The 9,944-nt window shown below is 46.1% G+C and overlaps 1 long non-coding RNA gene across 1 annotated transcript; it reads left to right on the forward strand.

Moving 5' to 3' along the window:
• The first annotated feature begins 5,236 nt into the window (after positions 1 to 5,236).
• On the forward strand, positions 5,237 to 7,376 carry LOC131449244 (uncharacterized). The gene is made up of 3 exons (XR_009234256.1): positions 5,237 to 5,301; positions 6,892 to 6,995; positions 7,204 to 7,376. It is a non-coding gene; the product is annotated as an uncharacterized LOC131449244 (long non-coding RNA).
• Positions 7,377 to 9,944: the final 2,568 nt, after the last annotated feature.

The following is a 9,944-nucleotide window of genomic DNA, read 5'->3' on the forward strand; positions in this document are numbered from 1 at the left end:
CTGAAGTGGAGCTCCACTGAATATTATTCTTATTATTATTATTATTATTTTTATTATTATTATTGTTGTTACTAAGTGATGACGAAAAAAACCCAGGTTAGTATTTTGTAACCTAAGAAAACCAATGTGATGTAAGTAATTATTGAAAAGGCTATTTATTAATTTAAATAATTAATGACACTGAAGTCATTATTTAATGGTGTATTTATTAATATAAATCATCTAAAAAGGCTTGGGTTTCTAGTAACTAACTGGTGCTAACTAACTCAGCAGCCAGGAGTCACACTGTGAGTGGCCGATTGGAAGAATCAGTAGAGGAGAGGAAAGTAGAGGAAACCAGGTGCATGTACAGTGAATTTGGTCAATATTGCTTCTTGCAATAAAGAGTTACAGGGTGCTGTCACATTTCGGCAGGGCCTGCCGAGAAGTGACTGCACCCTGTAACTCTGGATTGTTAGGGCTTACATTCTCTATCTTTTCAGCATTAGCAGTCGAGGAAAACAGGTGCATGTACAATGAATTTGGTCAGTATCGCTCCTTCAAACAACGACTTATAGGGTGTACCCTGTATACAGTATTATATCTACCAGTAGACCTACGCTCACTACCTCTTAACCGATGCGCGTTCCCGTCGGAGGCAGTCATTTTTCGGCAAGGTTCAATGTGTTGTGCCTTCAGATGGTGTTCTGCACACTTTGGTTGCGCTGATTTGAGTTCCTTTTGCTTTCTTAGCATGGCCTTTCTGCTGATCTTTGACCTCAACATGGCATCACTGGATATTTTCTGTTTGTCACACCGTGGTTGTGCAAGCAGTTTGTAAAAATACTACCAGTAACCATGCCACATTAAAAGCTCCTTGAATCACCTTTCTTCCTAATGCTGATAGTCTGTTTGAACTTGATTTGGGCGTCCTGATCATGTCTACCTGCCTAAATGCAATGACTTACTGCCATGTGATTGGCTCCTTCAATCAGTGTGTTCATAAACAGAAAATGTGTACCTAATAAATTGGCAGATGTGTGTTTAAATCCAACCAGGAAGGAATATAGAAAGCAGTTTATAGTAGACATGTAGTTTTTCCTCTGCAGCTATAGGTGGGTGGAGTTTGCACTGCAGCTTCTGTGGCGTTTGTTTTGTTCACCGTTGTTGGAGACCATTATGGCTACATTGTTGAAATTAAAGAAACACACTCAGTGCAAACATAGCCACAATCTGGAAATATAAAATGAGGTCACCCTGTGACGCTGCCGACACCGAGGCTCATTTCAGCACCGTGGACAGCGCTATGAAATCACGGCACACATTGACAAATAAACTCATGAGTACAGTCCTCACAGTTTAAGTGAGGACACGCACCGCGGCCGCGGAACCACCAGGCTCCCCAGTTACGACAGGTACCGCCGCCGCAGCGCACGGCACCGGAACCGCAGCCGCGGAGCGCACGGAGCGCACAGCAGCCACGGAGCCCGCGCAAACCGAGATACATTCAAGATACATTCTCAACATTAACTTCATAAAAAAAGTGCGGTGCGCCCGGCCCCGCCTCGGCCCGGCGCGTGTCGGTCTTCACTTAAGCCGCGCGGCGTGGCGCAGCGCACAGGCGCACCCTCCATATCCGCACAACGGCGCGACGCGCACCGCAGCCGCTGAACCACCAGGCTCCTCAGTTGCCACACGTACCGCAGCCACAGCACACGGCACCGAGATCCCACCTCGGCCCGGCGCGTGTCGGTCCTCACTTAAGCCACGCGGCGGGGCACACAGTCAGCGCAAACACGACACGTACCGCCGCCGCAGCGCCAAACGCACAGCAGCCGCGGAACCAGCGTCTCAGCAGACGCCATCCCTGCCGTGAAAACGCGGAAACACACTAAACTACAAACAACGCCACATTTCACAAATAATACATGCAACATGTTTACCTTTTTATTGACAGTGCTTCTATTTGACTATTGCATCGCAAGTAGTGATGATGACATCATGTTTTCTTTTTTAAGTTGAATGATTTGTCTGAATACACTGAAAACACTGAACATGTGTTTGTTCCCGAGCCACTCCATATCCACACTCCGGCGCACCGCTGCCGCTGAACCACCAGGCTCCTCAGTTGCGACACGTACCGCAGCCACAGCACACGGCACCGAGATCCCACCTCGGCCCGGCGCGTGTCGGTCCTCACTTAAGCCGCGCGGCGGGGCACACAGTCAGCGCAAACACGACACGTACCGCCACCGCAGCGCCAAACGCACAGCAGCCGCGGAATCAGCGTCTCAGCAGACGCCATCCCTGCCGTGAAAACGCGGAAACACACTAAACTACAAACAACGCCACATTTCACAAATAATACATGCAACATGTTTACCTTTTTATTGACAGTGCTTCTATTTGACTATTGCATCGCAAGTAGTGATGATGACATCATGTTTTCTTTTTTAAGTTGAATGATTTGTCTGAATACACTGAAAACACTGAACATGTGTTTGTTCCCTTTTCAGGATGAGTTGGAAGCAACCCAAGAGGGGCAGTGGCCCTGGTGGCAGTAGTGAATGAAGATCAGGTTAGTTTACTGGCCTCAGTACAGTCCTCACAGTTTAAGTGAGGACACGCACCGCGGCCGCGGAACCACAAGGCTCCCCAGTTACGACAGGTACCGCCGCTGCAGCGCACGGCACCGGAACCGCAGCCGCGGAGCGCACGGAGCGCACAGCAGCCACGGAGCCCGCGCAAACCGAGATACATTCAAGATACATTCTCAACATTAACTTCATAAAAAAAGTGCGGTGCGCCCGGCCCCGCCTCGGCCCGGCGCGTGTCGGTCTTCACTTAAGCCGCGCGGCGTGGCGCAGCGCACAGGCGCACCCTCCATATCCGCACAACGGCGCGACGCGCACCGCAGCCGCTGAACCACCAGGCTCCTCAGTTGCCACACGTACCGCAGCCACAGCACACGGCACCGAGATCCCACCTCGGCCCGGCGCGTGTTGGTCCTCACTTAAGCCGCGCGGCGGGGCACACAGTCAGCGCAAACACGACACGTACCGCCGCCGCAGCGCCAAACGCACAGCAGCCGCGGAACCAGCGTCTCAGCAGACGCCATCCCTGCCGTGAAAACGCGGAAACACACTAAACTACAAACAACGCCACATTTCACAAATAATACATGCAACATGTTTACCTTTTTATTGACAGTGCTTCTATTTGACTATTGCATCGCAAGTAGTGATGATGACATCATGTTTTCTTTTTTAAGTTGAATGATTTGTCTGAATACACTGAAAACACTGAACATGTGTTTGTTCCCGAGCCACTCCATATCCACACTCCGGCGCACCGCTGCCGCTGAACCACCAGGCTCCTCAGTTGCGACACGTACCGCAGCCACAGCACACGGCACCGAGATCCCACCTCGGCCCGGCGCGTGTCGGTCCTCACTTAAGCCGCGCGGCGGGGCACACAGTCAGCGCAAACACGACACGTACCGCCACCGCAGCGCCAAACGCACAGCAGCCGCGGAATCAGCGTCTCAGCAGACGCCATCCCTGCCGTGAAAACGCGGAAACACACTAAACTACAAACAACGCCACATTTCACAAATAATACATGCAACATGTTTACCTTTTTATTGACAGTGCTTCTATTTGACTATTGCATCGCAAGTAGTGATGATGACATCATGTTTTCTTTTTTAAGTTGAATGATTTGTCTGAATACACTGAAAACACTGAACATGTGTTTGTTCCCTTTTCAGGATGAGTTGGAAGCAACCCAAGAGGGGCAGTGGCCCTGGTGGCAGTAGTGAATGAAGATCAGGTTAGTTTACTGGCCTCAGTACAGTCCTCACAGTTTAAGTGAGGACACGCACCGCGGCCGCGGAACCACAAGGCTCCCCAGTTACGACAGGTACCGCCGCTGCAGCGCACGACACCGGAACCGCAGCCGCGGAGCGCACGGAGCGCACAGCAGCCACGGAGCCCGCGCAAACCGAGATACATTCAAGATACATTCTCAACATTAACTTCATAAAAAAAGTGCGGTGCGCCCGGCCCCGCCTCGGCCCGGCGCGTGTCGGTCTTCACTTAAGCCGCGCGGCGTGGCGCAGCGCACAGGCGCACCCTCCATATCCGCACAACGGCGCGACGCGCACCGCAGGAGTTCCCTTTGAAACTCACCATGTGTCTCTGGTCCTCACAATCAGGTTGTAATGGCTCACACACTGATCTACGCTCTCCATTTGAAGTTGTCAGAAGTAGAATGTAATAATTTGATTTAGTAGAAAGAAAAGAGTCAATTCAACTTAAGTATTAACATTTGTATAAAGAAGATCATTTCAGTTCAGATAAATCCGTTTCACATAAGTGTCACATACTTAGTAGTTTTCATTAACTGAATGGAATTAGTACAATGCACTTTACCCAAGTTACTTTAACAACAAATACTTGAGTTACTTGTACTCAAATCAAATACTTTTGTATGCTTAAATTGTTTGAGTTAATAAACTTAATTGGTTTCCTAAATGGTTAAAGTTGAAGTAACTCATTCCCCGCAGACAAGATACATTCTCAACATTAACTTCATAAAACCAGAGACCATTATGGCTACATTGTTGAAATGAAAGAAACACACTCAGTGCAAACATAGCCACAATCTGGAAATATAAAATGAGGTGGCCCCGTGACGCTGCCGACACCGAGGCTCATTTCATCACCGTGGACAGCGCTATGAAATCACGGCACACATTGACAAATGAACTCATGTGCATGCTCAAGCTACAATACAATTTCAAATGCATTCTTTTCTTTTTTTCTTTAGATACAAGGAAGTGCGGTGCGCCCGGCCCCGCCAGGATCCCACCTCAGCCCGGCGCGTGTCGGTCTTCACTTAAGCCGCGCGGCGTGGCGCGGCACACAGGCGCACACTCCATATCCACACTCCGGCTCAACGCGCACCGCAGCCACTGAACCACCAGGCTCCTCAGTCACAGCGCACATGTTTTCAATAATAAGCCCCGCCCCAAACATTTCAAGCTTTCACACCTGATTGGCTGACCATTGTGCCAATATTTAAACTCCTGTGTTGACAGCCGCACCAGAGGGAGAGGAGATGCTGACAGATCACAGACGTAAGTTTGACGTTACTTTGTTTCCTTGTTTTCTCACTGACTCCAGTCTTCTTCTCATCTCTTGTCTTTAATGAAACCATCACAGCCCCATGTTTGTGTCTCACTCTCTGTTTGCAGCACCAATGCAAACCTGCTACAGTACAAACCTGCTACAAACCCCAGACTGGATTCGGTTTACTGGCGTGAGTACAACAGAAAGTCATCACAACCAGACAGAAACAAACCGCAAACACACTTAACACTTGAATCTAAGTGTAGAGTCGAACGTTAACACTTTAATTTTGATCATATGACATTAAACTAATATTTAATTACCTCATTTATTTTTTTTATAATTTTAATAATGTAAATATTAGCATTTTAGCTCAATAGCTTCCAGGCAATGTGACCCAAAGACTCCAAGTGAGTGTACAAACATAGTACTAGACTGCCTAGTCAGGACACACCTCTTTATATTCCATTTAAATACTTGATTTACTTTCAATCATTTCTTTAATGCAAATATTAGCATTTTATCTCAATCGCGTCCAGGCCATGTGACCCTAAAGATTCCAAAACAGTGCAGCAACATAGAACTAGACTGCCTAGTCAGGACACACCTCTTTTTATTCCATTTTAGTACCTCCCATAATTTTTTTTAATCCATTTTTAACGGTAATTCGTTGATGGTCCCTAAATGAGACCACGGTTGTTGAGAGCGATGGGTCGGACTTTGTACAAGCCGTGATCGTGCACCTATCTCGGGGTGGAGAAGGAGGAGGGTGCCGTTGGATCTGGAGCGAATGTCTGTTGAATATCCAACCTGGAACTGATTTCAGCGCGGTACGTTGTCGAAGGTGATCAGCTCCGCCTCTGCGGACGCTCGGTGCTCACAGTGCCCAGGGCAGAGCAGCGTTACCTCGGCCTGTCCTGATGAAATGATCCTCTGGCTCAGACGTCTCTCAGATGCTTGGTGTGATCCATAGATTTGTGGTTGACATGTTACTTTGTTTTTAATGTAAACACTTTGTATATTATTACTAATAATTGATTTTACCTTCGAATTTTAGGTTTATATTAAAGTGGCACGGCCATTGTATATGTATTTGTTAAAATCCCAAGTCTCCTCCTCACCTGCCTCATCACTGGCCCACCTACCTGGACCACACCCCTAATCCTATATAACCCGCCCCTTCCGCCCTTTGACCCCCCTATTTTCCCTCCAAACAATCCACGAGAACAAAGGGACACTGGCTGTGAGTTTTATGGACGTTCACTCATTTAATGATTCATTTGGTTGATACTACATCTTGTATGAAGACTTACTTATTGCTTGTGTGTCATTATACTAGATTCCTGAGTTTAATCCTTTGCTAAAGAGAGGAAAGTAAGAGTGGATGTATTATTGATGTTAGTCTAAGACAACCTCATTTCTTATTGTATATTTGATACTTTCTAGATTGTAATATTTCCTTTATCATTTTCATATAGACAGAATCATCCACCATTACCCCTCATCACCGACTACCGTTTACTTGGAAATAAAATATTGCAACTTGGAAAGCTGCCTGGATCCTGTGTTTAAATGTGCACCCAACATATGATGTTCAGTCAATCACCGCCACTATAGTGTACAGTTCTTTCATATTTGTGTATGTATTTGAATATAAATGTACAATTGTAAGTTCAAATAAATAATACATTAACTGTCAGTTGATGTACTGATATCTATGAGTAGTCTAGTGAAAAACAGACGTAGCACCATCAGTAGCTCTTTGTGTTTTATGTCACAGGTCTCCATCAACATATGCAGCACTCGGGCATGAAGAAACTGTGAATTCAGCTCCTCCTTGCCGAACTAAAAGAGAGACGACCTGCACTCTTTAGTGAAGCTCAAGTGAGTGAAAGAGGATGGTGACACCCACACACTGTCAAAGTCATTGTTGTAGCAATGCCTCATCTGGAAAAGAGTTTTAATATGACAGCGAGGCTCATTTCAGCACCGTGGACAGCGCTATGAAATCACGGCACACATTGACAAATAAAATCATGCGCATGCTCAAGCTACAATACAATTTCAAATGCATTCTTTTCTTTTTATTAAGATACAAGGAAGTGCGGTGCGGCCCGGCGCGTGTCGGTCTTCACTTAAGCCGCGGCGCACCCTCCATATCCACACTCCGGCGCGACGCGCACTGCAGCCGCTGAACCACCAGGCTCCTCAGTTGCGACACGTACCGCAGCCACAGCGCCCAGCCCTGCCGAGATCCCACCTCGGCCTGGCGCGTGTCGGTCTTCACTTAAGTCGCGCGGCGTGGCGCACAAACCTACAAACCTGCTACAAACCCCAGACTGGATTCGGTTTACTGGCGTGAGTACAGTCCTCACAGTTTAAGTGAGGACACGCACTTGTATTCTCAGTTTGGTATAAGATGTGAGTACAGTGTAACGCCACATTTCACAACTAATACATGCAACATGTTTACCTTTTTATTGACAGTGCTTCTATTTGACTATTGCATCGCAAGTAGTGATGATGACATCATGTTTTCTTTTTTAAGTTGAATGATTTGTCTGAATACACTGAAAACACTGAACATGTGTTTGTTCCCTTTTCAGGATGAGTTGGAAGCAGCCCCAAGAGGGGCAGTGGCCCTGGTGGCAGTAGTGAATGAAGATCAGGTTCCTGCAGGAGTTCCCTTTGAAACTCACCATGTGTCTCTGGTCCTCACAATCAGGTTGTAATGGCTCACACACTGATCTACGCTCTCCATTTGAAGTTGTCAGAAGTAGAATGTAATAATTTGATTTAGTAGAAAGAAAAGAGTCAATTCAACTTAAGTATTAACATTTGTATAAAGAAGATCATTTCAGTTCAGATAAATCCGTTTCACATAAGTGTCACATACTTAGTAGTTTTCATTAACTGAATGGAATTAGTACAATGCACTTTACCCAAGTTACTTTAACAACAAATACTTGAGTTACTTGTACTCAAATCAAATACTTTTGTATGCTTAAATTGTTTGAGTTAATAAACTTAATTGGTTTCCTAAATGGTTAAAGTTGAAGTAACTCATTCCCCGCAGACAAGATACATTCTCAACATTAACTTCATAAAACCAGAGACCATTATGGCTACATTGTTGAAATGAAAGAAACACACTCAGTGCAAACATAGCCACAATCTGGAAATATAAAATGAGGTGGCCCCGTGACCCTGCCGACACCGAGGCTCATTTCATCACCGTGGACAGCGCTATGAAATCACGGCACACATTGACAAATGAACTCATGTGCATGCTCAAGCTACAATACAATTTCAAATGCATTCTTTTCTTTTTTTCTTTAAATACAAGGAAGTGCGGTGCGCCCGGCCCCGCCAGGATCCCACCTCAGCCCGGCGCGTGTCGGTCTTCACTTAAGCCGCGGCCTGGCGTGGCGCGGCACACAGGCGCACACTCCATATCCACACTCCGGCTCAACGCGCACCGCAGCCACTGAACCACCAGGCTCCTCAGTCACAGCGCACATGTTTTCAATAATAAGCCCCGCCCCAAACATTTCAAGCTTTCACACCTGATTGGCTGACCATTGTGCCAATATTTAAACTCCTGTGTTGACAGCCGCACCAGAGGGAGAGGAGATGCTGACAGATCACAGACGTAAGTTTGACGTTACTTTGTTTCCTTGTTTTCTCACTGACTCCAGTCTTCTTCTCATCTCTTGTCTTTAATGAAACCATCACAGTCCCATGTTTGTGTCTCACTCTCTGTTTGCAGCACCAATGCAAACCTGCTACAGTACAAACCTGCTACAAACCCCAGACTGGATTCGGTTTACTGGCGTGAGTACAACAGAAAGTCATCACAACCAGACAGAAACAAACCGCAAACACACTTAACACTTGAATCTAAGTGTAGAGTCGAACGTTAACACTTTAATTTTGATCATATGACATTAAACTAATATTTAATTACCTCATTTATTTTTTTTATAATTTTAATAATGTAAATATTAGCATTTTAGCTCAATAGCTTCCAGGCAATGTGACCCAAAGACTCCAAGTGAGTGTACAAACATAGTACTAGACTGCCTAGTCAGGACACACCTCTTTATATTCCATTTAAATACTTGATTTACTTTCAATCATTTCTTTAATGCAAATATTAGCATTTTATCTCAATCGCGTCCAGGCCATGTGACCCTAAAGATTCCAAAACGGTGCAGCAACATAGAACTAGACTGCCTAGTCAGGACACACCTCTTTTTATTCCATTTTAGTACCTCCCATAATTTTTTTTAATCCATTTTTAACGGTAATTCGTTGATGGTCCCTAAATGAGACCCCGGTTGTTGAGAGCGATGGGTCGGACTTTGTACAAGCCGTGATCGTGCACCTATCTCGGGGTGGAGAAGGAGGAGGGTGCCGTTGGATCTGGAGCGAATGTCTGTTGAATATCCAACCTGGAACTGATTTCAGCGCGGTACGTTGTCGAAGGTGATCAGCTCCGCCTCTGCGGACGCTCGGTGCTCACAGTGCCCAGGGCAGAGCAGCGTTACCTCGGCCTGTCCTGATGAAATGATCCTCTGGCTCAGACGTCTCTCAGATGCTTGGTGTGATCCATAGATTTGTGGTTGACATGTTACTTTGTTTTTAATGTAAACACTTTGTATATTATTACTAATAATTGATTTTACCTTCGAATTTTAGGTTTATATTAAAGTGGCACGGCCATTGTATATGTATTTGTTAAAATCCCAAGTCTCCTCCTCACCTGCCTCATCACTGGCCCACCTACCTGGACCACACCCCTAATCCTATATAACCCGCCCCTTCCGCCCT

The sequence above is a fragment of the Solea solea genome (genome assembly GCF_958295425.1).
Source record: "Solea solea chromosome 4 unlocalized genomic scaffold, fSolSol10.1 SUPER_4_unloc_15, whole genome shotgun sequence".
Classification (NCBI taxonomy): Eukaryota; Metazoa; Chordata; class Actinopteri; order Pleuronectiformes; family Soleidae; genus Solea; species Solea solea.